Source organism: Ischnura elegans, chromosome 10, assembly GCF_921293095.1.
Source record: "Ischnura elegans chromosome 10, ioIscEleg1.1, whole genome shotgun sequence".
Classification (NCBI taxonomy): Eukaryota; Metazoa; Arthropoda; class Insecta; order Odonata; family Coenagrionidae; genus Ischnura; species Ischnura elegans.
Window position 1 is genome coordinate 49,456,544 of NC_060255.1, and position 27,154 is coordinate 49,483,697.

Here is a 27,154-nt window from a genome sequence, read left to right on the forward strand (position 1 = left end):
CTTGATATTTATTATTTTTCGCGAGTGCCGAAAATTGATAGTGCCTCAAGTAATACTAAGCATTGCCAACTATACCCTAGCCCAGTCAATTTTAATCTAGGCTTCTTTGTTTTTTAATTATTAATGGCTTCTCATTTTACTTCCAACATTTTTTAAACATTTTAAATTGTTGTTCCGAGCTTTTCACATATTTTGATGTTATCCTAGACTAGGTATAAATCATTATTACTGATTTTCACGACTAGAACAATTTTGGCATCATTTGCCCAATATGAAATAAAGTTTATGCAGGATTTTTTTCATCCGAGTAAAGATTTTTCTGTAGCCTTTCAAAAAAAAATTAAACAGCATCCTCTAGCTGTATAGTCCCGACCTTTTCAGCTTTTAATGAACACGGATTGTCTTTTTGTGTACACTGGTTGCGTCATGCCATTCTTGCCTATTCTGTTATTCCGGGTCAAGTGAAGTAAGCACTCTTCATTGCCTGGAATATGCATGAGCCAGGGGACTTGCGACCCTGGCAAGCGGCCGGATACCCTGGCGGCAAAAGCCGAGCAAAATGCGCGAACCCTGGACCTTCTAATCCGACGATTTTAAAAGTACACGAGTGAGCATTCAGCGCCTCCTTCAGGCAGATCCGACAGTGACGGGTTCATGAATCATTCTCACGGACTCACTTCGGGGAGCATTGTCATGTAATTAGTGCAAAATGAAACTTCAAGTAGGATTTTCAACGGTATCCTCATGTAGGACATGCTTAGGATTAGGAAGGGTGAGGATTTTTTATCCTCGGGCGGATCGCGGCCTAAATTTATTTTTTCAGACGCGATTAGATGTACGTCCTTGCCATAGACTGTGTTTAGGTGGCCTATGTGTATATGTCATAATGCATTTATCTTTGAAATGAACAGTTGATGATGAGGAGTATCAAGTAGTGGCGGATTTAGGGGGATCACAGAGTACATGCCCCTCAAAATTTTATTCTTTTTATTTTTTATTTTAATAGTTAAATAGTTTTTTATCCTTGCAAAGTAGTATTGTAGTAGATGAGTTACATTTTACGTTGTATTAAACATTGATATTTCAATAATAATTTTAAACTGCGAGTTAGCTATTTATTTCTTTGTTAAACTTCTTAAATTTATAAAATTGTTCAATTTCGTATGTTGTTCAGTACAAAAATGAAATTTTAGTCTCCAAAATTCGTAAAAAAAGGGAATAAAAAATATTCTACCCGAGAGAACGCTCCTGTCTCTGGGGGGTAATCCATACTCCCACGACCAAGGTCATGATCACCTCCCCAAATTTGATGCTGAACCGCCCCTGGTATCAAGTCTAAATGAAGCAATTTATTGAAAATCCAAATATTAATTTGAACCGAATTATGAATACCTACCTAATTAGACGATTTGAATATATCCCATTTTTATGAATATGAGGATAAGTTCTCATATCGTTGGAAATAAATTCACTAAAATTAAGATTTCCAAGCCATTGCGTGGACAACTTCGCGAATTAGGACATTTTTTTTATTTCCCCAGTAATTCTTTGAATGAGACATTAAAAATTTGTACAAGCAATTTGAAGCGTTTAGTTTAAGCCTAGGTAAAACATATTTTGCGCGAGAATTGTTATCCTACTTTTAAAATTTAGTAGAGTTTTTAACCCTCCGTCAGTCTGGTCACATTTTGGAACGCATTGTGTCGCGCGGTGTCTCACAGTTGCCATTTAGTGCTGGTTAAAGAAAATACATGTCAGTAGAAATAACTGCTTTAACTGAAAAAATCAATCATATAATATTTAATATTATGCATGGGCATCAAATATATGCATGATAAAGAATAAGATATGTATTAGTAAAATACGTAACACACGTTTTATTACAGCAATAATAGTTTAATGCATGTGATATATTGATTATAATCATAAATGTGTGGCAAAAAGTCGCGTACCCTAAATTTAATGCTTTAAATTGTTGTTATCATAGGTGGATCTAGGGGAGGGCACGGGGTCACGTGCCCCCCAAGACCCTTAAATAATATGCAAGATTTTCAATACGGTCCCATTATCATTGCGTTCGTTTTATATTACGAGGTATCCTTTTGCCCCCCACCCCCCCAAGAACAAAATCCTGGATACGGCCTTGCTTGTGCCCCCCCTCTCCAGAAAGAAATCCTCGAGCCGCCCCTGATTGTTAATAATGCTTGTTTAAATTATTAAACGCATTTAAAAACTTTGCAATGAATATCGTAAAGGAATTAGCATGTAACGTATTGTATACCTCAAGTTGTCGCGTGGCGTCTACCAGACGCCAAAAGCAACAAAATATTCGTATTAATTCCAGAAATGCGACGAAACATAAAATCACATTGGTGACTAATTCAGAAGCATAAAATAATAGGATACTAGGAAGGACACTCTCCTAACTTTGAAAACACGATGTGGGTAAAGACAAGAAAATGGCTTGGCATCTGGTAGACGCTACGCGGCCAACGGAGGGTTAAAAATTGGTAGCCCCGTATGTCATTTTTGTATAAGTATTTAGTTGTAGTGTTACACTTTGTTTTTATGTCTAAGTTTTTGTTATTTGTTGGTCTTTTGTTTTTAAATTTTCAATTAATGGATATTTAATTCATAATTAGGTGAATTATTGCGGTAAGTCTTCAGAATATTCCATACTAGTGTATCCGACTGACCTCTTTTATCATAGCCGATAGGGATATTAAGTGGCAACACTACCAGCGAGTGATAGAAAGCGTTATGATCGCGATCACTCTTTACTCCATAGTGTCTATAGAATACAATGATGTGTTTGCGCGCTGTCGTGTGGTCCGCCAGATTTCCATTCTACTTTCTTTGTATCAATGTGCATCCATATTCACGTAAAATTAAGTTGAGTGGTAGGTAAATGCGCACCAGCACTCATCATGTTTTGTTAAATAGTAGTCGACTGTCTAATCTCACCGCTCCAGTTAACCGTGCCATTAATTTCACCATTCGTTTTCTACAATTAAAGAAATCAAACTAGAAAACTATTGCGTATACAATTACGTTATCATGAAATCATCGTCCATAAATATGATTCGATAACATTTGTTTAGGTCAGTACGTATGGAATAACTATTTTTTTTAACAATGCCGATTTAAAATCCGAAAAAAATGAACCTGAATATTTTAATCTTTTATACTCCAAAGCCTGAAATGGAGTGAATCCAACACTTTTAGTTACAATATTTGAGAACTAGGTATCTATTGTGTAACATACGTAACTTTTGTTCATAAAAATGTGAGCTCTTTTTTCACATTATTTTATTTTCCTTTCCCAGTATGCCACTACATATAGATGGATATTTGTTGGTTTGCAAGGAAAAGTAATAATAGAAGATGTATCCGTATACTTACTGGACCTTTCCTGATAGCATATGACAACCGACAATAGAAAATTGAGTACTGACAATATTTATAGATATACGTCGATAAATTAACGTGCTTAAGTCACCACGGAAGATTTGTTTTATCAATTATGGCATCACTGCAACAAACAAGGACTTCAACTTTTGGCAGGATCTAATTACCTAGGTTACCATCAGGAATTACCACTTTCCGAACTTTCCGTGAAACGTAATTGCAGCGCCCTCCGTTTGAACCTCTTTTGCTCTTATTATTCTCTCTCCTTGAAACTTTATTGAATCAATAGTGCGAAACGCCGTTTGATCAATAAATTAAAGCCCTGGATCCCCGGGTCTCCGTAATTGTTTTGCTCCGGAAGTTCGCATCCTGAACCAATGAATAAAGGCGGTAACTGGATTTAGCTGCGCTCTTCCAGTAAAAGTTAGTGCATCGTCGTGGGAAGACGTCGCTCTGAAGATAATGGAGGTGCATCTTCCCATACCGGCCGTATGCACACTGTGTTACGTGCATGTTTCGTTACTTTTCAAGCCCAAACAATCTGTCTTGCGTTTTCTTCTTTCGTGGTTGGCCACTCATCAATTCTCTCCCTTGGGCTAAAAAAGGATTTCCCTTGGGCTAAAAAAGGCTTTCCCTTAGTCTTGGTGTGAGTTTGCACTCTTGAACTCCTTCAGACATTGGATAAACTCTTTTCGGGATTCCCACCGGGTATATCCTTCAGAAATTGTTTTCAGCGCTGATGTTTTTCATTTTTCTTACACTATTTTACCGGTGTGACTTTGAAGAAACAATTAAATTGAATAATAATTTAAATGAATGCCTTGTTATTTCTGAATTCAGTCATGCACTCATGAATTTTAACAAGAATTTAAAAATGCTAGCTGACGTTATAGTAGCACTACTTTCAATTTTGCCTGTTAATACCAAAAATGGCGTTTAAATATTTATGTGAAAATACAAGTATTCATAGTTGAAATTCAAAATACAAAGCCCTTGGTTGCAATGATCATTGAATTAATTTTCAGTTCTAGGTATATCTGGTAAATATTTCAGGTCTGCTATATCTGTTCCGTTCCTGTTCTAGTCCAAACAATCTGCCTTGCGTTTTCCTCATTCCTTATTGGCTACTCATCAATTCTCTCCGTTGGGATAAGAAGGCTTCCCCGGTGTTTTGGTGAGTTTGCACTAAAGGTGCCTCAGAAATTGTAGTCGGAGCCAATTTATTTTCGCTTACAACATTTTCCTTGCATGATTTTGCTGGTAAGACAATAAAAATTAATTTAATGATCATTTAAATCAATGGCTTGTTATTTTGAAATCCAATGAACGACACAAGCAATTTAGCTAAAATATTTAAATATAATCAGGTATAATGGCAGCACTACTCAATTTTGCTTGATACCAAATATGGCGTTTAAATGTTCGTGTTAATCCATAATTGAAATTCAAAATACAAAGCCCTTGATTATGGTGATCATTAAATTTACTTGCAGTTCTAATTCTAATCAGGAAAACAGTGAGAGGAAAGAGGTTAATGTATTACCGTATGCACTCTTTGAGTTATGCAGTCTGGTGTGCGTGTTTCGTTCCCGTTCAAGGCCAAGGTCACTTTAATGCTATGTATAATGGAGTGAGAAATAAGTTTTTGAATTTTATTTGCATTAATTTATATTTGGTCATTTTATTGCGCTGGTCGTTGAATCGGTCCCAAATCGGTCCAGATAACCAAATTTATAATGAAGTAGCAACTGCACACGCTTTTGTTATGATTTTATTTATAGTAGTACCGATCATAGTGAACATAACCAGTGGATTCGGGAACTGACTGGCCCCATGTGATCTCTTTGACGGATTAAAATGCTAATCAGGTGCAGTAGCAGTGCTGAGATCGAATTGTATTGACGCGAACCTTTCTAATACCTCCTATATAGTTACAATATCCTTAGTGTTTGTACAGATTCTTGGAAGAGATAATATAGAGCGCAAGACTTCATAGTTGAAGCTTGGTATCACTCTAGGTTGGAAGACGCAATGAGCGTGATAGCACATGTACATGATTGATGAAACTCGAAAGTTGAGACTTGCGTCTTATAAACATCCGAAAGTAATACCTCTATGAGAAAATGATGGGGTTAAATTTATGTTACAATGGAGTGAGCGATACGTTTTTAAAGTTTTTTATTTATTTATTTATATTTGACATTTTTATTGTGGTGACCTTTAAATCCCGAAAGGTTCAGAGAACCAAATATATAATCTAGTAGAAACTGCGCACGTTATTTTTATGATATTATTTATGGTAATACCAATCACAATTGGTGGATTTTAGAACAGTTAAGGTCTCTTTGTTGGATTAAGATAATAATTAGGTGGAGAAGCAGTGCCGTAATTGAATAGTTTTAATGTGACCCTTATTGATGCCTCCTACATATTTCATCTCATCAATCTCATCAGGGTTTGTATAGGTTCTTGGAAGTGAAAATACGGCGCTCAAGGACCTTAACATTTGAAGCTTGGTATCACTCTAGATTGGAAGACGCAATGAGCTTGATAGTAAATGTACATGATTGATGAACCTCGAAAGTTGAAACTTCCGTCTCATTAAGTCCTCCGCAATAGGTTTCAAGGCGGCGCGGCGCTTCGTAACGCGGCAGTCGCAAATTCGCGGTCGTAAATCAACAAGTGTTTCTGGGGGAAGGGGAGTGAGGGAAGTGCAGGGGGGAGAGAGGGCGTCGCCCCCGCAAGCGAAACAAAGGACGAGCGGAAATACATGCGCCTCTGGTCGCATGTGGTCGAAACACACCTCGCTGCTAATTGCGTTTGCCTCTCATCGGCTCTGCGGCAGGTGGTCGCGAAAGCCGGGAGACAAGTCCGATGAAAATGGCCAGGGCTCATTTTTTTTTCGATGACGATACATACCGGCTGTGAGGACAGAAACAGATCTCACCTCCTTGTCCGAGTTATTCAAATTATTATTATTATTATTTTTAAGTATTTTACTCATAAAGGAAGGTTTCCATGAAGTATTTAAAAAGTATTCTGGCAATCTCCCCTCCCTTCATGGACATCCCTCTTCAATTCAAAACAATACCTACTCCCTTTAATTCTATCTGAAAATCCTATTCTCTTCCTTCCTCTCCCTCGCTTACCCGACATTCTACCTTCTAACACCGCTTTCACCATCCCCTCCCCGCTCAGGTCACTAGCCCCAATATTAATTTGGTGGGTGAGGGGAAGCATCTTTGAGATGAGATGCGGAGGAGGCAGAAGGTATGGATGGAACGAATACTTAGAAGGGAAGGAATGTTGAAAATGGTTTTATAGGGTAGAATGTTGGGTAAACGAGGAATAAGAGGGAAAAAATAGGATTTTTAGCTGCAGAATGATGGGGAGTAGGCCTCTTTATGAATTGAAGAGGGAAGTTAATAAAGGTAGGGGATGATGCCAGTTTACTTCGTAGATACTCCTTGAAAGCCTACCTTAATCGTTAGAATATTTTAATAAAATAATTATGTAATCTGTAACGATGTCAAATGATCCCAGTATCAAATCAAGTCTGCGTTCTTTCGGACCTTGAAATTGGTGGTAAATTAGAGTCATGGCACATCGCCAGCACCTCTTGCTAGGGAGTGCGATGAGATAGGGCAAAGGAGAATAGTATTAGATTAACTGTGAAACAGTCAAGTCCTCGCAACGTCCCATTGCTTCACCATAAAGTGGCCGGATTGTCCCAAGGGTCGGAAGTGACTTGTCGCTTAGTATTGCTGGAATACATCATGAGGGCGATTGAAGGACATATTTTCCTTTATTCCTCCTCGAACGATGCATGAGTGCTATTACGTATCCACTTTCCACTGATTACCAAAGTCAGTAGGTCATAAAAATGTGGTTTTGAAATATAATTCACGAAAAATCGAGGCGTTGGAAATTACTGGGAAAATTGTACCTTTCAATCTGTTTTAATTTACTCTGAACTCCAATTCTCATGACTTTAATTTATCATTACCCAACATTCTACCCTCTAACACTATTTTCAACATGCTCTCCCCGTTATTCATATTAATTATATTTCGGAGAGCTTTGAGAAGTAGATTCTCTCGCTACAATTTTAAGTAAATGTGTCTTTTAAACGAAGGATAATTTTCCCTTAATTTGATTTTTCGAGTTTGTTTCGATTACAATTTTTTGCGATAATTTTAAGTTCTATAGGTATTGATATCCTTTGCCTTTAATTCTTCTTTCTGGAATGAGAGCGCATTGTACTTATCGGTGTTATTATTAACGATGTCATTGGTATTTAGATGCATGAATGATGATGCACTCCCAGCAGGAGTTTCCCATCTGGACACTAGCCTGCCCTACATCAACTGAAATGCATTCCCTCATTTTGTCAGTCACTGCAAAGTCGTGTTAAAAACTGTAATTTTGTGATGAAAAGTCCTAAGAAAATACTTAACCGGAACTAAAAGTCAATCATGAATTTTGAAATTTCTAAAATGCACGTGATACGCAACCTTCTTAACAATTGAAAATAATCCATAATAGTTACTCATTTTATTGATTTTCATAATAGATTTCACTCAGTTGAGCGGTGGATGCCCACATTTCAACCAAATAGTGAATTTACCTTAGGAATACAGGGTACGTATAATTGTTTACAAAGTTAAATTATGGTCTGGTCGGATCAAGATTTTGCAGGGTATTCCAAAGGCAGTAATAACAGCTGTAGTTATTTAAACTAATGAACATTCTAGCCGAATCCACGATATCCTTCGAAGTTGCGTAGCGAGGGGGCATATCAAAATATAAAAACACAATTGCTTTGCATCATCTTGAAAGAAAAAAACAAACTATTGAAAAAGCATGAATTTATAAAAGATTTATTTGAAAAATGAAGTTTTTTCGATTATTAAAAATGTGTTTAAACTAGTTAAAACCCACTACTTAGTATTCTGTTTTTCAAAAATTTTCCACCCTTGGTTTTGGACCCGCCCAAACTAAATTCCTGGCCACATGACTGACCCCTAGGGTTGTAACCCTGCTTTTGACAGCTTGTTAATCTCTTCCTTATAGCCATATCTTGAAGTTTTATTTCAAACTATCGGCCTTTTTTACTCTTAAAGTTTTCTTTAAATTGCTTGTTAGCTTATGTCATGGGCGTGGGATTGAATATGAATCATCTCAAGCGATTTTTCATTCTTTTTAAGTTTCACGAAGCCGTGGCGTTAGGAAGGGAATATTTTAAGGTCTGAGTGTATGGGGTAACACCTCCCGCGGCCTGAGGAAGGTTGATGTTTAGGCAGTAGATGCTGGCTAATGGATTCGGTTTTACCAAACTTCCTGATTTCGTCCGGGGGTGGGAAGAATGCTCAATGTTGGGGTTGAAGAAGGATCTGAGGACTTAAGGTTGAAAATAGCCTTTACATGAAAAGTCGATCGTTCACGAGAAGGTTGGATCCTGAAAGAGAAGCCATGGTGTCTTATACATTCATATTTTAATCATTAAATTATTTATGTTGCATCGCCGCCTGATAGTCATTTCCAGAGGTTTGACAGGTAGCCTTGATAATTGCTCATAAATAACGTTGAAGAATTTGAAATAGCCTTTTAAATTGGCTGGGGCGTTTGCTACCTGAAACTTTATATGAATATTAATTTTTGATATTCCTGGGAAAAGGCGAAACATTTTTCCTTCATCGGGTTTGACATTATAAAACTTGACACACACAATGAATCACACAAAAATAAACGTACAGATATGTATTTGAAAAGTAACATTGAATACGTTAAAAATATGAATGCAGAGGACATAAAGAAAACTGAAGAAACCTTATGAGCCTAATGTGTCGAGAAAACATATACTGCAAGTGTACATTTTTACTTAAAACATTTTTCCATAATATTTGCTGAAGTATTGAGAAAGTACTAATTTAAATCATATTTTAGAGAAGAAAAAATGTAAGTTATCAATCTTTCGTGACTTCCTCTCATACGAGATCGTTGAGTTCCCATTTCTACTTAACTGGCCTTCTATTTATAGATCAAGTAGGTATTATAAAGACGTAGTTATTTATGTGGGAATTCAGAGACAGGTAGTCACTGCTTCAGCCCTTTTAAATTTTAAGCATTTTATGGGAAAAGATGATGATTTTGTCATGGTAATAGCTTACGCTTGTGTTGAGGTTGCATCATGTTGAAATCTCTTCTTATCTTCCCTTTCCTCTTTGAAAAGAAGACTTTTCACCGTCTTCCAGAGAAATGAAGGCTTTTAACAAATATCTCAAACATTTAGGAAAAAATACGTTTAATATTTTTAAATTCATATTCAATAGGATATAGAATAAGCTTCAAAGTAAAGGTCTACTTATTAAAATAGAAAAATATTATCGGTGGAAACAGCCTCTTAGCTTTTATAACTATTTTTCTTGTTTTTTTTTTCACGATTTTACTCTTTTATACTGGAGGAGGGCTTTTATGATGAATCTCTTTGTGAGTAGATTTGAATTTATGAACATTAAGAAGGACTTAACTGCGCCAAACCCTTACCTCGAATTGACTGTTTCCCTGATGAATTCTTGTGTTGCGATTTTTTTAGGTTCCTGATTATAAAAGTTTGTTAAGTACGTGAAACGTGCTTGAAACATGACATTTCTTTTCTTTGTTAAATAATTCTTGGGGATAAAATTGTTTCACGTGTACTTTTACCTAAAAATTGTTTGGTTCGTGACTCCAACTGGTTATGCAAAGAACGCCTGACAGCGTAATAGCTCCCTTCAATTGCTAGCTTTTTCCCCGCATCGATTATGACTAAATCCACACCCAGTGGCGTTCCTTGTTCACACATTCGACCTGTCATGTTTTCTGCAACTTCCAGCCTGAAGAAACACTCATCACTGGGAGATGAGTTAAACCTCTTATTGGCTGTTGTGTAGTTTTCCCTTGTGTCCCTAGCAGTGCCCGTCCGCCCTCAATGCTTAACAGGATGACGATGGATTCGGTAGTACATTTATCCGGGCACCGCTTTGCATTTCCAACGTTTGTTTTATGCTTCACATATTTCAAAGAGAAATGGGACGAAAATCTACATCTTTTCCAATTGACATGTGTATCGCTTATGCCTAAGTTTTACAAGGTTGAGAATCGTTCACCGTGTTGTTTGTTCCGCGTGTTGCAACCAGCGTTGAATTCAGTTAATGATGAATAATAATACGTATTTTGGAATCATCTTGTTTCGATTTATTGCTGAGTATGATAATAGCAAGTTTTTCGAATTGCGTATTACGCAATGAAGAAAGCGTCCCAAAGGAATAATGTGACAACATTATGCAGGCATTGAATGTTATAATTTTATTACGTCCAGTCAGTGAATTCCTAATTTGGAAAAGAAAATTATTTTATATTTGCCTCTATAATTCGCCTTCGGGCAAAATAATTCTCATAAACGCTTCAGGTATTTTTACTTAACAGGACTTCAGTGAATGTGTTTTGGCCAACCTCTTCATTAAGTTATCTGTAGAAGTTTATCGTTAGTTTAGTTAGATATTCTGTTATTTGGTGCATTCCAGAGCAGTAAAACGAAAGAACATGTCAAAATCGTCGAATTCACTATTTTCTGTAATAAATTTTAGGAAGGCAAAAATATTCAAATATCTGAATAATAAGAAAGCGGGGGAAAATTAAATTCTACCAAACGTTGGCACGATATATTTCAAGCTAATTTTACGGAAAATTCCCATTTAATGATGATGCCGAAATTCTTATTATCAAATTGTAATTTTCTGGGAATTTTTGAGTCAGAGTGCTCCTTCAGAGTAAATTAACTAGTTCTTTCATAAGTGTCTCTGATCAAACGGGCTTCGAAATTTACAAAGCAAGCAAGCATACTTATAAACGATTTAAGTTTTTCCTGGTGAATACTTCTGACAAATATTTCTCGGGTTTGCATCCAGGTTTATGCTTTTATGTAAGCCGACGTTTCGGATTTCGGAGTGTGAAATTGAACTTCGATAGAGTAACACAGCCTTGAGGATGGAAGACAAGTCGTCTTCCGAAACGTCGGCTTACATAAAAGCTTTAACCTGGATGCAAACCCGAGAAATATTTGTCAGAAGCATACTTATGTTTTATGAATTCTGTAATTAATTATTGAAGGTTGACGGATGAGGATTTTTATTGAAACCCTTGCGTAAAATTCCACGATATTTGACTTATGTCAAAATTAAATGAAAAGCTTAAACTTTTTTTTTAAGAAAAAAGTGATGGGTTCGCTTCGTATAAAAATTAGTCCTGAAGGCGACATTTCAACTGCTATTGTCCAATGCTTGAGACTCTTAACGGAATTTTACCTGGGCACGTATTTGTACATTCTGACGCGTGCACGACGGCACAGTCAAAATTTCGTCGTGTAAAGAGGTGAATTGCAACGCATGTGAGAAAGCATGGCCCCCCAGATCGCAAAATAGCCCGTTCTAATTTTGTTCATGCTTTCGCGCAATCGCAGGCCGTAATGAGAAATTAATGCTATTACCTTGCCCCGTGTAAAATTAATGCGCAGTAACGTGTCCCGTGTAAAACGGCCTTAAAGGCGTGTTTACACGATGCATTTACCGCAGTTGGTAAATGTCACTATTCATTATTAAAGTTGCCCGTCGTAAAAACCCGAATTAGTGCTAATCACGAATGCATGTCCAGGAAATGGCCTATTCTAATTCTGTGAATCCATTCGATCATTTTTCCAAACACGTACTTGGGCGGGTAACTGCATTGTTTTAACGTGGCTTAACCAATTTCCGCCCGGAAAACTTTCTGCTTGAAATTGTGAAGATATTTAGGTATACACGTTTCTCCTATGGTCATCTTTATAAATTCAGTGAAATAATTTTGCGATACACAGACTTGCCTCTTCAGAATGACCCGTAGCCATGTAGTTATATCTGGCGGTGACGAGGTCAGAATCTAATTTTGTTCAATTTCTACGGTTTACCTTGGTAGAATGGATTAATCTTCAGAATATAGCCCAGGTAACATCACGGCTGAAACATGTTCCTGTTAACGTTAACCACACATTATAAAACCGGCAATTTATCTAGTGACCAAAAATTGACAATTAATGTATTTGTTAGTAAATCCCTTGGAATTGGAATGATCTTGATAGAAGAATTTTTTCAGCCTCCCGCTCTGATTTCACGGCTACGCTTATTCTTCCATACAAGGTTGCTTGCATTCTTTGAGGTATATACAAACGCTTTGCTTCACAGTAACTTTCAAATATAGTCTAGTTAGGATAACGGCTGAAAAAATTCTGTTTGCGCTAACTACACATGATAAAACTGGCTATTTATGGAGCGACCACAACCCTGACAATTAGTACTACATTTATAAATTAATACCCTTAGAATTGTAGTGATCTTGACGAAAGAAAGTCAACTTTTTCCGGAGAGATATCACGGAACAGCATATCAAATTATATGAAAAGATATCGCACTATTGCGCACTTAAATTTATTTCATATCGAATAAAATTAATTGGGCACTACGATGTTTTTGTTTATCATTTGGTACAAGAACTTTTTCAGGCTCTGATTTAATGTCTACGCTAGAATAAGGGGATGTAGACACAAGGGAATCTCTTTGGTCGACTGTGGGAGAACAGTGTGAAATAATCCGGGAATGGCCCGGCCACAGCTTCTCTTGAAACATGTGCCTGGGATACGACAAGGATCCGCTTCAGCTTGTTCGCAGCTGAGCATTTGAAGCGGCCGCAATCTCATTTATTCACCGGGAGTGCAGGCGCGAGTTTGCGGAGAATGTGAGGGCGTCTCCACAAATTGAGTATGTTTTACCATGACTACAAGAATCCAGAAGAAATACTTCTGTTGTATTTTGTTAAAACAAGTTTTTGTTTTTTAGGTTACATTGTTTGATTTTTAAAAGAAAAATTAGGTTACAAATTATGTGGTAAATTCATTTCACATAATAATTTTTCTACTAAAAAACTAAAACTTTTTCCTACTTTTTGAACCAGTCTTAGGGTTATTTAGATCAAAGGACCTTCGATTTTCTCTAGATCAACCGCATCACCATTTTATCGAAATAAGGTGTTTTTATTTCAAGCGTAGAATAATTAATTATATATTATTCAAGAAACATTGCCATAGAGTTCCTTAAGCTGTGATTGCCAAATTATTCATATGTTATGACGTTTGAGCGAAACTTTTATTGTAGTTGTAATAATGGTTTCTTATTGAAAAAGACTAATTCATTATCTTAAAACTGACTAAGTAGTATTCTGACGGGCCTTCGATTTTATTTTGATCATGATTTATTTTTGCCCATTAATTATTTTGCCAACACATTTATATCTTGGCCGTAATTAACCTCTATTATACCCTTATGGAATCATCCAAAGAGCCCCTTTAATAACTGATTTGTTGCACTACATCCGCAAAAAATATAGCTTGGGAAGCCCAAAACATCAGATACACTTTAAAATGCCCAGCGTATTGTATTTTATTCGACAAAAAACCATAATCCACGTCAATATTTTGTTTGTACAAGCTTCTGTCAACTAATGAATTAAATTAATATTTATGAATTTACTAGAAAAGAAAATGACAGAATATTGCGGAAGCCATCCTGATGAACTTAACCCAGCATCTCTTCAATGCGTCTTGTACCAACCGTAGCGCCTTTTCATCGAAATAACGTGTTTTTACTTCAAAAATTAATAATTAACTATAATATTTGTAACTCAATAATTGCCATAGCATGTCCTAAGCTTTTATTGTTATAATTATTCTTACGTTATGACGCTTCTTAAATCAATACTTTTTCAATTAAACTTTCATTGTAATCATTGCTTCTTTCATTTTGGTTTTCTTTGGTGCATTTTTTCTGTAATCAGGCTAACTTGCCTTGAGACCCTGTACATAAATGTTGATAATATGCAGCTTCTAATACAGGTATGATTTAATGCATTCTCTACAAATATGTAACTAAAAAGCCCAATGTCTCTGATCGTCAGTCGATGTAGTAACTGCTTGTGCAATTTTTTTTTAATTTTCTTGAGAGCAGCGTTAACTTCGCATGTTCCTTCCCAAAGCTACCGCAACCTCATTTATTCAGTTGAGGGGGCAGCAGGCGCCTTCTCGGAGGCCTTGAGTGCGGTTCCAGCAATTAACCGAGAGCCTCATCCGTCGGCCTGGGGCTCTCCAAAGGGGGTGGGGGGTCGGGCCCCATGGGACCTCGGGCCGTGCACTCGACGGTAAGAGTTTTCCCGGCAACCGAAAGCCTCGTTTGCGCGAGGCAAAAGGGTGCTAAGCCGGAAATGTGGACGGACCGCAGACCAACAGACCCGCAGGAGCAAAAAACCTGCTCTGAAGAGGATTCGGAATGCAGCTGCGTACGCGCGTGCATTGATCATGCGTGCTTGTGGGGCTGGTGCCCTGGAGGAATGCGGGCTAGCCCTCGATGATAGGGTGGTTTCCTATTATTTTTTTATTGCCTACATAGAAAGATTATTACTCCTGGAGTACGTATTTCTCGATTTTAGATTTTTAAATGAGGATGTCTATTTTTCGCGTTTAAATGAAAAGTGAAAATTTTAAAGCGCGCGAAAACGCGACGGCTAAGTAAGAATGATGGGAAAAGCCTGTGTGACGTCAATCTGGTTCCCGCTGCCACTAAGTGAGGTGACCTTGGGGCGAGGCTTTGAGCGCTGATACGATGGAGGCTGCTAGCAGGTAGCAGAGTACCCTGCTAGCAGGTAGCGATTGGCTTTAAAAAGGATTATTAATACCTTATCAAATGAAGGAAACTTTCCGGCCATAGGCAGTTTTAATTGGTGATTATTAAGAGATGTTTCCCTGAGATCTGTGCCTCATGCATGCATTGGTAATCTCAGACAATGTAAAATTCCTATCTATTCGTATAGAAACTAGGTCCCTGTGACGTCACTTGGAGTGGCATCGCATGGGCACCAATCTGGCCTTTTTCAAATGAGGATAATATAGACCATTGCCATTCGTCTAAACTAGGATTTCTAAAACCAAATAATTTACATATTATGAATTCACTAATGTTGGGTAACGAATCGCAATCAATGCCTTTCGTTTTCTTTGGTGAAGGAAACTACCCTATTCAGGGTTATGAATGTATTCACTCACTTGCTGAACGATTCAACGCAACTCTTCAAGCCTGAATGGCGCGATCATTTTTTCCGTTCCTCAGAATGATGGCTCCAGCGATTGGTTTACAGGGTCCAAAAAAGTTATCGCTCGATCCATCATTTTTGATTTACACGGTCATTCCCACCGCTACTTTTTCCATCGCTTAAGCCTGAATCACACGATCTTTTTTTTCGTCGCGAAAGTGATCACTATCGCGATTACTGCGCAAAATGTTCGTCGCCGGCAATTGTTTTTCGCGATCGCGATCGCGTTGAGGATTCCCATCGCTATTTTTCATCACTCGTCCGGTCGCTTTTTCCGTCGCTAAAACCGTCACTAAAACCTCATATCAGCCAATCGGAACGCATTCCCCTATGGAGCGTTTGCAGCGCAACGTTTGACAATTGTGGGAACGACATAAATAAACAAACACGCTATATAATTTCGTGATGTGGGTCCTATGACAACGAGCTGTGATATTGGAAATGATGCGAAAAACGACGGCGGGAGTGACCGTGTGATTCAGAAAAATGATCACAAGAGCGTTTGCTTTTCGCGACGGGAAAAGTGATCTCGATAGTGATCACTTTCGCGACGAAAAAAAATGATCGTGTGATTCAGGCTTTATTCCCAAGGAGGTTGTAAATATATGGTTGCCACTGGTTTCGAGCGTGGAGCGAAGTGTGGCCGGAATGGGGGTGCTTGGGTAGCACAAGCCACGCCCACTTTGACCAAAACATTGACAATCCCAAAGGATAAATGCTTACTATTTGGTGAATGTCTTGGTCATAACTCGTTAATACGTTAAAATAAACTTTGGAACGCAAAATAAAAACCTTTTTTTCGTACTTCATAGGTGGGATTCGCAAAGTTATGACTCGAACAGCTTTTCCCAGGGAAAAATTATTATCAATCACCTTGGTTACGTTCTCCAACAAGCTCAGTTGAAAATAAAATTTACGAGAGTAAACTAGTCATTTACCTGCACTTGTACTGGTATTGAATTTTATTTTAGCCGACGGTAATTAAAAATTACAGCAATAAAGTGCGTTAGTATGTAGATACATGGTACTAAGTTCGCACAATTCGGAGTGAAAAAGGGTTGGACGAATGATGGGCTTCATTCCACGAATCACACATCCCAATATATTTTATGCATATATTTTGAATTTAGGTATAAAAAATCCTCATTAAAATTTAATGAAGATTGAGAGTGGTATTTGTGAAAATCATTTTATTACCACTATGTGTAATCTCCTGCTTAAATTGAGATTTTATTACTAAGTACTACCGATTGTTTTGAGTGCCTTCCTTCAAGTTAATGTGAGACTACTGATTATTAGTAGTGATAAGAATCTAGTACTTAGAAGTAATAATAATACAGCTTATGCTTAGCTGTAGATATTATTTGCTGCGTTCTAGATCTCTCTACGATGGAGATCAAATTACGGGTGTCGATACTTGAGCCGTGAATCTCATGAGTTGTGTCGTTGTAGTCACAGCCAATGATTTGAAGATTCTCCCATTAATTTTCCAAGGTAGACAACGGGTGAAGGAAGATCCCGCGTCTAACTGCTGTTTACGTCCGCACTGCCTTGCTTTCGAACCTCTTGAGCAGTTGCGCAGCGAGAAGGATTTTGGGGGAAACGCTCCTCTCCCTCCAGAGCTCAAAGAAATTATTTTAATAAAAATTTTTAATGTGGCAAATTTTGTAACTAATGTTAGCGGGACAGCTGACTCACAAGAAAAACATCGAACTATTCACAGAACCAAAGTTTCTGTAAATTATCATTATTATGAACTACTTTGAGTTTAATGCATTTTACGTAATAGGATTAATATTACTTATAGACTGGAGGCAGGATTAATAAAATATCCCTCAGAAAGCCGTAAAACTCAGCATTGTGAACAATTTATCTTTAATTTTTTTCTGCCGTAGGGTTCCCCGCGACTCCTGCTTACCCCGGCAGGTATTCCGAACCCCCTAGCCTTAATTCCTAGCTGCGTCCGTGGTATTGAATAACCCGCGATGATATTCCTGTACAATCAATTTACGACATGACTCGACTAGCGCGACCGTAATGGCTATGAAATGTTCACATACTCCTCCCGGAGGCCCTTTCCTGTCTTCTCGGGCTCTGTGAACGTCGTTAGTGATGGCTTACGTGACGGCGAGTCGTTATTTGATAAGCACATGTTTCGGAATGCCAAAATATGAGCAAGCCATGTGCGATAAACCGACATGATACACGTCGAAATTAATGGAGGCAGCTTATATCGGTTGGAAGCGTAGACTTTCGTTTTATTCAAGGGGTTATTACGTATCCAACGGCATATGGAATTATCTTTTTGCTTTTGGATATTAATAGATCATCAAGGCACTGATTTTTTACTCGAGAAAATTTCTTGACTGTGAAGCCGTATTTTTTCAAAGTCGTTAGGGAGCTTGAGTATTTTTAATTTTGCAAACCGGTTGTTCCTACATATTCTTACTTTCTGGTGGAAATTACCCTTTTAAATACTACTGAATTTACGTAAGTAAAAAATTAATATATGAATAGATATTGATATTAAAGATATTTATTTTCTTGATTACTTCATAAGAAGAAACACATCCCATAGCAAGATCCGTATGTCAATTTGCAGTAATTATTGTTACTTTCAATGTAACCGATTTATTCTATCGTTAAATGGACATAATTATTAACGTTCACTATTCTTCTAGTGCTTTAAACACTAAAATTATCCGCATTTGCATATGTCAAGTTACAATGTATAATAGTATATCAACGTTTCATATTGTGCATGTGACTTTCTATGAGGTCGACTCCATTCTTATGTCTCCATTTTTCTTTCTCTAGTTTATAATAACTAATTATTTAGTATTTACAAAATACCTTTGCTTATCTACTAATTTGATACCAGTGGCGAGTTCATTTGATGTACCTCATCCGAAAACTGCTCGGTTCGTCTATAGCGTATTACACTTCACGAAAATGTTAAGGTTTAAGAAGATTCTGAGCTAGATAGGTACATACATTGCTCTTCCGACCGCTTTGCGGGAACTATGACTAAACTGAGCAACTTTATATCCTGAGGCTCTACGGTCGACAAAAATAAATGGAAACATATCTTTGGTAAGTTCCAAATATTAGAGTTTATTTATCTACATGTGGGAACCCTAATATGTTTTTAATAATCTCGCTAGATGTCTTCTTCGATGGTAACACTTTTTTGTATGATTTAAGTAAAACGTATTGATTTTTTGATTGCGCCATCTCGTGCCTACCTCCATGAGCACATTTTGTTTCTAGCCTCGGTTCTATACAATTCCTCCACACCTGTAAAGGAGCCCAGTATCTCATTTCTCCTTTGTGTTCATGAGTCACTTTTCCTGCGTTCCACACCGCATACCCTTTCTAGCCGGCGTGGCGTCATTCATTGTTTCGCGGTGGTTCTTGTGAGGTGTGTTCTTGTGCCTCGCCGTTATGTCTGGTTCCGTCTGACCCGTTTACGCTCCCCCTGTGATGTCATGCGGGCGCTCGCCTAATGAAAATTGAAAGGCGTCCGCGCTTCCTTTCCTCAGCCCGCATTGCACTATCTCCTACGTTGAGGCTCACATAACGGCTTTTCAACGCAGGATTCGGTCTCATTAAGCACGTCTTTACAGGTACGAAACACTCGGTTAGTATTTTTTTATTTTTTTGTTTTCTGTTTGAATCACGCCAAACAGCCGAACACCTTAATAATACCCTGCATGTCACATCTAGGGTGTTTGGCAGGGGATGACCAATCATCAACATGAAGCTTGCACCCCACACGGTCATAAAATATTACGCATAATTACAAAAAATACGGAGAAATTCATAAAAAGGCAGAAGTTGCCAACGGTTAGTAATTCCTGTCGCAAATCCACGCATGATTAGAATAATGTAAAAAAATAAAACATGCAATGAGTCAGCCTAGCGAGTGGCGCCGTTAATTCTATAAATTGAGAACCGCTGCTATCCTTGATTGTACGAGAAAAGAGTTGCCTTAAATCTCCCAATTTCGCAGTCTATTTCCTTTAATTTCTTCTCATGATAACGTCTACCATAGTGCGACGGTGAACGAATGATATGTTTCACGTCGTCTGAGAAAATAACTTCTCCGTATTTGCGAAGTAAATTAAGCCTACACTTTGCTTTACGCTCCTGTAAAAATTCCCATCCAAACTCGCTGAACATAAGGGAATCGCTACACTTTTTATAATAATAATTAATCACGAATATGACCACCCTGCGCTGTAGGTACTCTATTGGTAACTGGTGTTAGCCCTACTTCATAAGGGTCCCACACACATATTCCAAATGAGGCATTACATAACGCGGTTCCGTCTTATCCTTATTTAACTATGGTTAGAATTACTACTTTATGACCCTTTAGACCTTTGCTAGTCTCCCATCATTTTCTTAAAGCTCTGGTTTGTATTTAAATCGTTTATAGATGGAGGGGATACATTCCAAATTATACGCTGTCATTTTCAGAGAATACTTTTTTCCACTAAGTCCTTTCCGATAAAAAATAATGATAAATGGATATGATAGCTTTAAAGGGCGAATTTAATATTTTTCCATGAGAAGGAGATACTGATCATTTTTGCGCATTGCTTTGCTGCAAAATTCTGCTATTGATTTCTCCACATCATTCTTTTGTGTTTCATTGACGGATTGGACCAACCATTACTGGACATAATATTCACAATGAATATCATATATCTATCTAATTAATCACGGGAAGGTGAAATGGTCAACACTTTCTCGATCAGTGATCATAAATCCAATGTGATGGGGTGCCAAAAAACACTACATTGTTTAAATTTGCCAAATTTTTTTCTTTGGACATAATACCAAATACTTTTTGGTACATGGAGGAACACGAAAGATAATTCTTGTTTTTTAAATAAGATCCTTCGAATAATTTTCAAATTTTGAAAGAAATTTATCAATAGTTGTATTTATACCTAATGTAAAAAAATGACTTTGTAATTTGTGCGACCAATATTTTTCGTGATTAACGGATAATTCATGCGGATTCTTGGCCCTTGTGCGTACGTTGAATGGAATTTATTTTTTCTTATTATCATCGGGAAATCTCAAGGACTCTGAATGATTATAGCGGTTACTGCGGTCTCTGAACTTGACCCCTGCGTGTGTCTGCCTTGCGTGTGTAGAGTATTTTGCTTTCAGAACGAAATCACGAGTCTGTAGCCTGTCATTTCTTAAACAGTTATTTTATGTAGGTAAAAAAAATAATGTTTCAACATGTAATTAGACGTCATTACCTTTCCTACAAATTCACAATATAATATGGCCTTTTATCCGCTGCAAAAATGGATTTGCACGAAATGTATGGCTTCAGTGATATATTTCATGAAGCAAAAAATTTTCTGTGAGACGTTGTGCAAAATTTGGATTTAAAAAAATTGTTTATCCTATTCTAATATTATCATACAGATTTGGAGTTTTATTTTATTTATCGAAGAAAAGTTTTCTTTCTCAATTATCTCAATATCCTCTGTGAATTATCATTAATCAGATTATCAATACACTTGGAATATGTGTCTAATTTATTGGCACCTTTTTTTAAATGCTAAATACGCCGAATTACATGCGCAGTTGGGTAATTAACAGAGTGTGGTGTTATATTATATATTACGCTGGCTTATTAATTTCTCAATGACCTCCTAATGATGGATAGAGTAATTTTGAATTCACTGCTGCTTCATGGGTTATTAATCAAATGATGTTGCGCCTTTTTGACCACCGGGGATATTGTATGGAAATGACAACAGGAAAAATTGATTGATTACAATGTCGGTAATGAGCACGCTGCCGAAGATACGAAATATTAATTTATTTAATTGATGGAATTATTTGTCTGTTCTTTAGATAATTTTTATGTCAATTAAAATTGCCTGGGTATTTGCTAAATGTCAGAATGCCTGTATTTATGTCACCTACCGATGGAATTGGTGATTTTCGCGAGTGGACAACGTGTCTGAGTTCCCCAGGATAACTAAAAATATTAATGTATTTTCAATTGGTAAGGAAAATTCTTCAATTCGTGGAAAACCAAATATACGTCAGCGTATTTAGGGTAGTTATCCAGCAAAAAACATTTCCTTCATTTACTCCATTTTTGACTTACTTAAGACCAATTTTTTCTTCCACTCATGCGGACGAGGAAAATGTGAGTTAACGTTTGAATAAATAATTACTTCGTGAGAAATGGCTCAGCCCTTCTATCAGACAATGAGCTTTTCCAGTACTGAGGTACAGAATTAGATGTGAGCTAACTATCGATTAACTAAACATAATCATGAAATGGTGATATTAACAATTTACAATATCTTATTGTAGCATCTGTCTAAAAGTCTCATTGGTTTTAATTTCTTTTAAAAATCATTTTTTTCTAGCAAAATCAAATGGAATTTATTTATATTTATGATACGTGAAAATAAATCTACAATAATCAATAGGAGAAGAGGAAATTGCTTTATAATTCACCCGTTTAAGTTCTTTAATAGTCGAATTCACTAAATAAGCGCAGCGATACTAACAAGTCATGAATAAAGTTTTGTATGTGTACCTTCGATACGGTATCAAACTGAAATGATTATTCCGTTTAGTTTGTATTTCTTCTAACATGAGAGGAATAATAGAGAAGAGACAGATTTGAAGCCCATAATAAATGACCAGCGGCAGCTTTAGAAATTCACAAACAGCAAACGGTTAGAAAATAATTGTGCATTGACCTTATTGCTATGATTAATAATTCATTCCACGTGCGCATCAGGTTATCGTATCGAGTGCGAAATTATTCGTGGATACCGATGTTTGACAGATAGAAACCTTTTTTTCTCTCTGCGTAAAGCCGTGAGATGTTCTGTTCACGTCTGGTGTGGCAGTCAGCCGTATTTTCATTATAATTACAGTTGCATTATCTCGTAAAGTAAATAGATATTTCCATATGTAATGCTCTAGATTTTATGTAAGCAGAATGCTTGTTTTTACTTATCAAAATATAATTAATTATGCTTGCTGCTGTTCACCACAATTTGCTGTATTTGACCAGATGTTTTAACATGTGATGCACATTTTAATATACACTAGCGACGTTCTCTGATTTTTGTATTCTCACGTTTTAGAGTTAATGGCTGTCATCACATAATGCTGGTCGTTTTCAATCTGTTTCAAAATATTTTCATGTCTTTTTTTTAACCCGAAATCATCCTAAACCAATTAACTATTTCTGAACGGTCTTCATTATGCGTAGACACCCAGTAACTTATCAGATGGCATCCTATTGATCACTAAAATCTTCATTTGAATTTGTAAATGGAGTATCTCTCGAATTATCTGGAAACAAAGGCTTGGACGCTATCCATCATTATCAATTCGGTAATCATTGTACGAGTCTCTTTCCAATCAATTGGGTGATGACAATGGTACAAAAGCTTTTATCGAAAAGGTTAGGTAAATGATAACTAAAATCATCAAGAATGCTTATAATTTTATGATTTTTGTTATATCTGTGCAATGTTTTTAAGAGCGTGTACCTAGCCAAAACGACTGGTAGCTGTTCACAAAAATAGCCGAACGATATCATAAGATCTTTCATGAGAAGAGCATTTGCTATGTAATCTATGACGAGTACGTAATCTACCGATATCTGTATTTCGGCATGAATATCACGTACCAGTTGTATCACTCCTTTGGATCGTGAATTTAGATGGGAAAACGATCAAGAGAAGCATTGTAAGGGTGGGCCACGAGCTGTGCGTATATTTCAATCTTGCATACCCTTGATTGCAGTATGCGTGTCAAGACACTGATTATATTAGCTCAACATTCATCGTAAAATTCGGATGCTGAGGTAGGAAGGTAGAAAATTGAGGGTATCAGTTCTCAAGAACAAAATCACCGTAGTACGAATGATATCTTCTAGTAGTATTTCTATCAGTCAATGATTTTCAGAGCAAAATGAGCAACTTGCCGTGGTTTATAGGACACGGAACAAGTAAAAAACCTTCTGTCAAAAAAATTAATCTCGTATAACTTAGGCGTAGGTATTCTTGATGTTAGTATTTTGAATGAAAATGATGGTACGATTCTTTTCATTACCTATGTTTTTAATAAAACATTGCTAACCATGATATCAATCGCGGTGTTCCCAAAAATATGGAGAATTATCGAGAACGAAAAATGGTATGCATTCATAAATTTTTTGTTATTCATATGTTTTTTTTAAGATTTCCTTAAATATATTTCACGAAAGAAATTTGGCCGAAATTTTAGAAAAAGGGAAAGAGAAAGAATGATAAACTCCATACATCTTATTTTTCTTTTTACAGCTTTTATCCTATGATAAATCCCTTGCCTTCGATTGAATTAGTTTGGAAATTTTTCCCTCGCAGTTTTATGGGAGAAAAAGCTTAAGTTTATGTCATGAAAGGAATTTGGCCAAAACTTAAGTAGACAGAAGAATGACAAACGTAAAACTCTATACATCTTACATTCTTTTTCTCTCTTGCACGGCGTAAAATTCTTTGCCTTCCTTTGAATTAGTTTGGAAAATTTTCCCTCACAGTTTTATGGGAGGAAGAAAGAGTCGAGATTTTGTTTTCCAGGTCAGTGGTCTCGCTTTGCCGAGCGAGTTAATACACTCGTCCACTTGGGGTGACGTAATTATGCGCATTGCTTTAAATAATGCACTCCCGTCGCTCGCGTCCTTGACTAAATCACCCTCTCTTTCTTCCGTGGGAATATTCTCACGACCGCCCAAGGAACTGCGTGTTATCTCACAAGCGTGAGAGGTTACTTTACCCGGCAAATTAGATTCACCGCGTAGGACAGCAAGTTTGAAGGTCTTTCTTTTATGGGAGGAAAATACGTCGCCTCTTTTCTTTTCCACTGAATTTCGAGCGTCTAGTATAATTTATCCGACGCCTTTCCACGCATTTTCTTTAAATTAACCGCCGAGATATTCAAGAACTTGTGGTACTATACCGCCCTTGTCCGCAAGATTTTCCCGAGAGAGCTATCAGATTGGTGCTTTTTTTCGCTTCCTTCCGAATAAAGTGTAAAGGGAAGCTTTTTCTCGAAAAGAAAATTTTCTAATGACTTCTTTTCTTTTTCGTCCGACCTTGTCAGCGATGAAAATGTCGTAAATTTCAAGTTTATTCATTGAGAATTGTAATCAATGTCACCACCTTTTTTTAAATCAATAATTATAAATTATCAAATGGTCTCACTCTTTACTATCATAAATGGAATATTTTCTGCGTTTATAACATAGCGAACATGTATAACACGGTTTTGGTGAATTAAAATTGAAAAAAATTTCACACTCCGATGAGTTATAATGGGAATTTTATATCACATTTTTATTTTAACACTAACTTGGTTTGAGGATTTCACAATTTTACTTAATTTTACTTTAATTTTATTATATTTTATCGACGTTTATTTATTTTAATTCAATTAATTTGCAATTTGGGAGGTGAAGTTTTGAAAAACTACTACGCAATGTACCATTTTATCCAAAATTTATGGAAAATACATGTTAATACTCAATTTAACGTTTAATTTAAAAGATAATTTAAAGTTATTTAAATTGACCACCGTGATATTCAAGCACTTGTCATACTATGCCGCCTTTCTCCGCTAATTGCGGCCCGTAAAGCTATTTGATTGGTGTTAAAACATTTCGTATTCTTTCCATTCATGCACTAGCGCTTTTTTCCTTGACTATTTTTCGTTGAAACTAATTCAAATTAAGAATATTTAAGTAAAATCTTGTTACCATTTTTCTGAATCTCAAATAGTGAAATTTTATCTCAATAAATTATCAGATACAAAATTTTTATGTTCGAGCTAAAGGTAAATGTTTGCAAAATTCTATCTACCCTTAATATTTCAATAGGATAACTTAGTTTCATATGAGTAGGTAATCTCAAAAGAAGACTAAATACGATCCGTTGAAAGGTGATTTTAAGGTGTTCCTTTTTCGTTTGGCTCTTTGTACCTTAGATACGTAGGTATTTTATTAAACAGCAAAGATGCTTGCTCTTGTCTTTTAAAAAAATGGCATTAGGCTATGGAAAAATGTTACAACGAAACATCATTAACATGAAAGTATTCCTATCATTTTACGACACCGGAAAAAATATCACCGGCATTTTTCTCAGCTAAACTTTCGGTCTTTTTCGCTCATTTCTTTGTTTTTATTGGTATTTTTGTGATCTTTCTCTTTTTCAAACAAGCTTTTCTTATATAATTTACTCCACCATTGATAAAACGCCGAAAATTTGTCATTTTAATTAGAGCTTACTATGGCCGCTACTATGACCACCTGCGTTCAGTTTGAATTAAAACTTTATGAGAAAAAGCGGAGTGCTCAGTATAAAGAAGCACGTGGCCATAATTTTCAATCAGTGCGGTAGAGCTTTGATTGCGGAATATTTTCACGTCATACCGTTCCATCGCGATGGATATTTTTGTGTGCTTTCCTATTTCCGGCGAAATACGGAGGTCTTTGGAAGGATGAGAATAATTTTTTTCCATAGCTGTAGAGTAAAGAATTCCGTATGGCTGCATTTTATGCCAGTATGTGCGACAAAGCACTGCTCTGAATAAATTCCCATTTCCGATGGAGTATGACGTCATTCCGTCAGAGCAGGAAACAATCTATGACGTAACGTATCCCTTCGATGATTCATGAGGCGTTCTAACTTATAGGGAATGGGTGGCAAAGATACTGTTGGGATATCGTATCACCACAATCTTTATTTTCAGGAAAAAACAGCGGTGAAAATTCATTGAGTCACCGGCTAGGATAATTTAGTATGAAAATTCTACAAAGAACAAATCGTTCCTCACAGTAATTGTATTGAGCTCTGGTAAAGTTTTATTCCTCTCATCATATATAGTTCTTTCCTCTACACCCGAGATTTTAATCTTTTTGTAAAGTGTACTTGTTAAGCAGATTGCTTTAATGAATTTGAAAGGTAGCATAGCATTTATACAGAGTAATTTACACACTAAATTTCGAAACAGCGACCAGTGGGACAAAGCACCTACTATCGTTACTCAAATTGTTTAAAAAAATCCCGTATAAAGCTTTTATTACAATTTAGAATATTTTTCCTTTACTGGTTGTAATTAATGCAGTAAATACATGAACTGTTTCATTAATATATCATGTTCTTTTATGTTTAGGTCATAATTCATTCGTAATATTTTCAGTGAATTTTTAAACTTGGTGATGACTCTTGTAACAATATTTCTGATCTTCTATTTTCTGTCGCAGATTTATCCTGAATTATCGATGAAGTAAGAGTCCAGTATTCTCAGTGTCACTGCCAGTGTCAGCCTGGGGATCGAACGAATTCAACTCTTCTGCTGAAATTATTTAGGTGAGTAATCAGTGGCACATACTTAGTGGTATTTACCCTTTTTCCTACTAAAACGAGATTTCTTCACATATCCAGATTACAAAGAGATTTACATTACATGAGTACAGGTGCGCTAATTGTAT

General features: G+C 36.6%; 1 protein-coding gene across 5 annotated transcripts in view; it reads left to right on the forward strand.

Annotated features, from left to right (window-relative positions):
* LOC124166505 (sodium/calcium exchanger 1-like) overlaps positions 1-27,154 on the forward strand; it is a 331,828-nt gene that overhangs the window by 129,825 nt on the left and 174,849 nt on the right. For all 5 annotated transcript variants that reach the window (XM_046544036.1, XM_046544038.1, XM_046544037.1 and 2 more), the window contains one exon: positions 26,927-27,032. The gene's annotated coding sequence lies outside the window, so the exon portion shown is untranslated. The remainder of the gene's footprint in view (positions 1-26,926; positions 27,033-27,154) is intronic.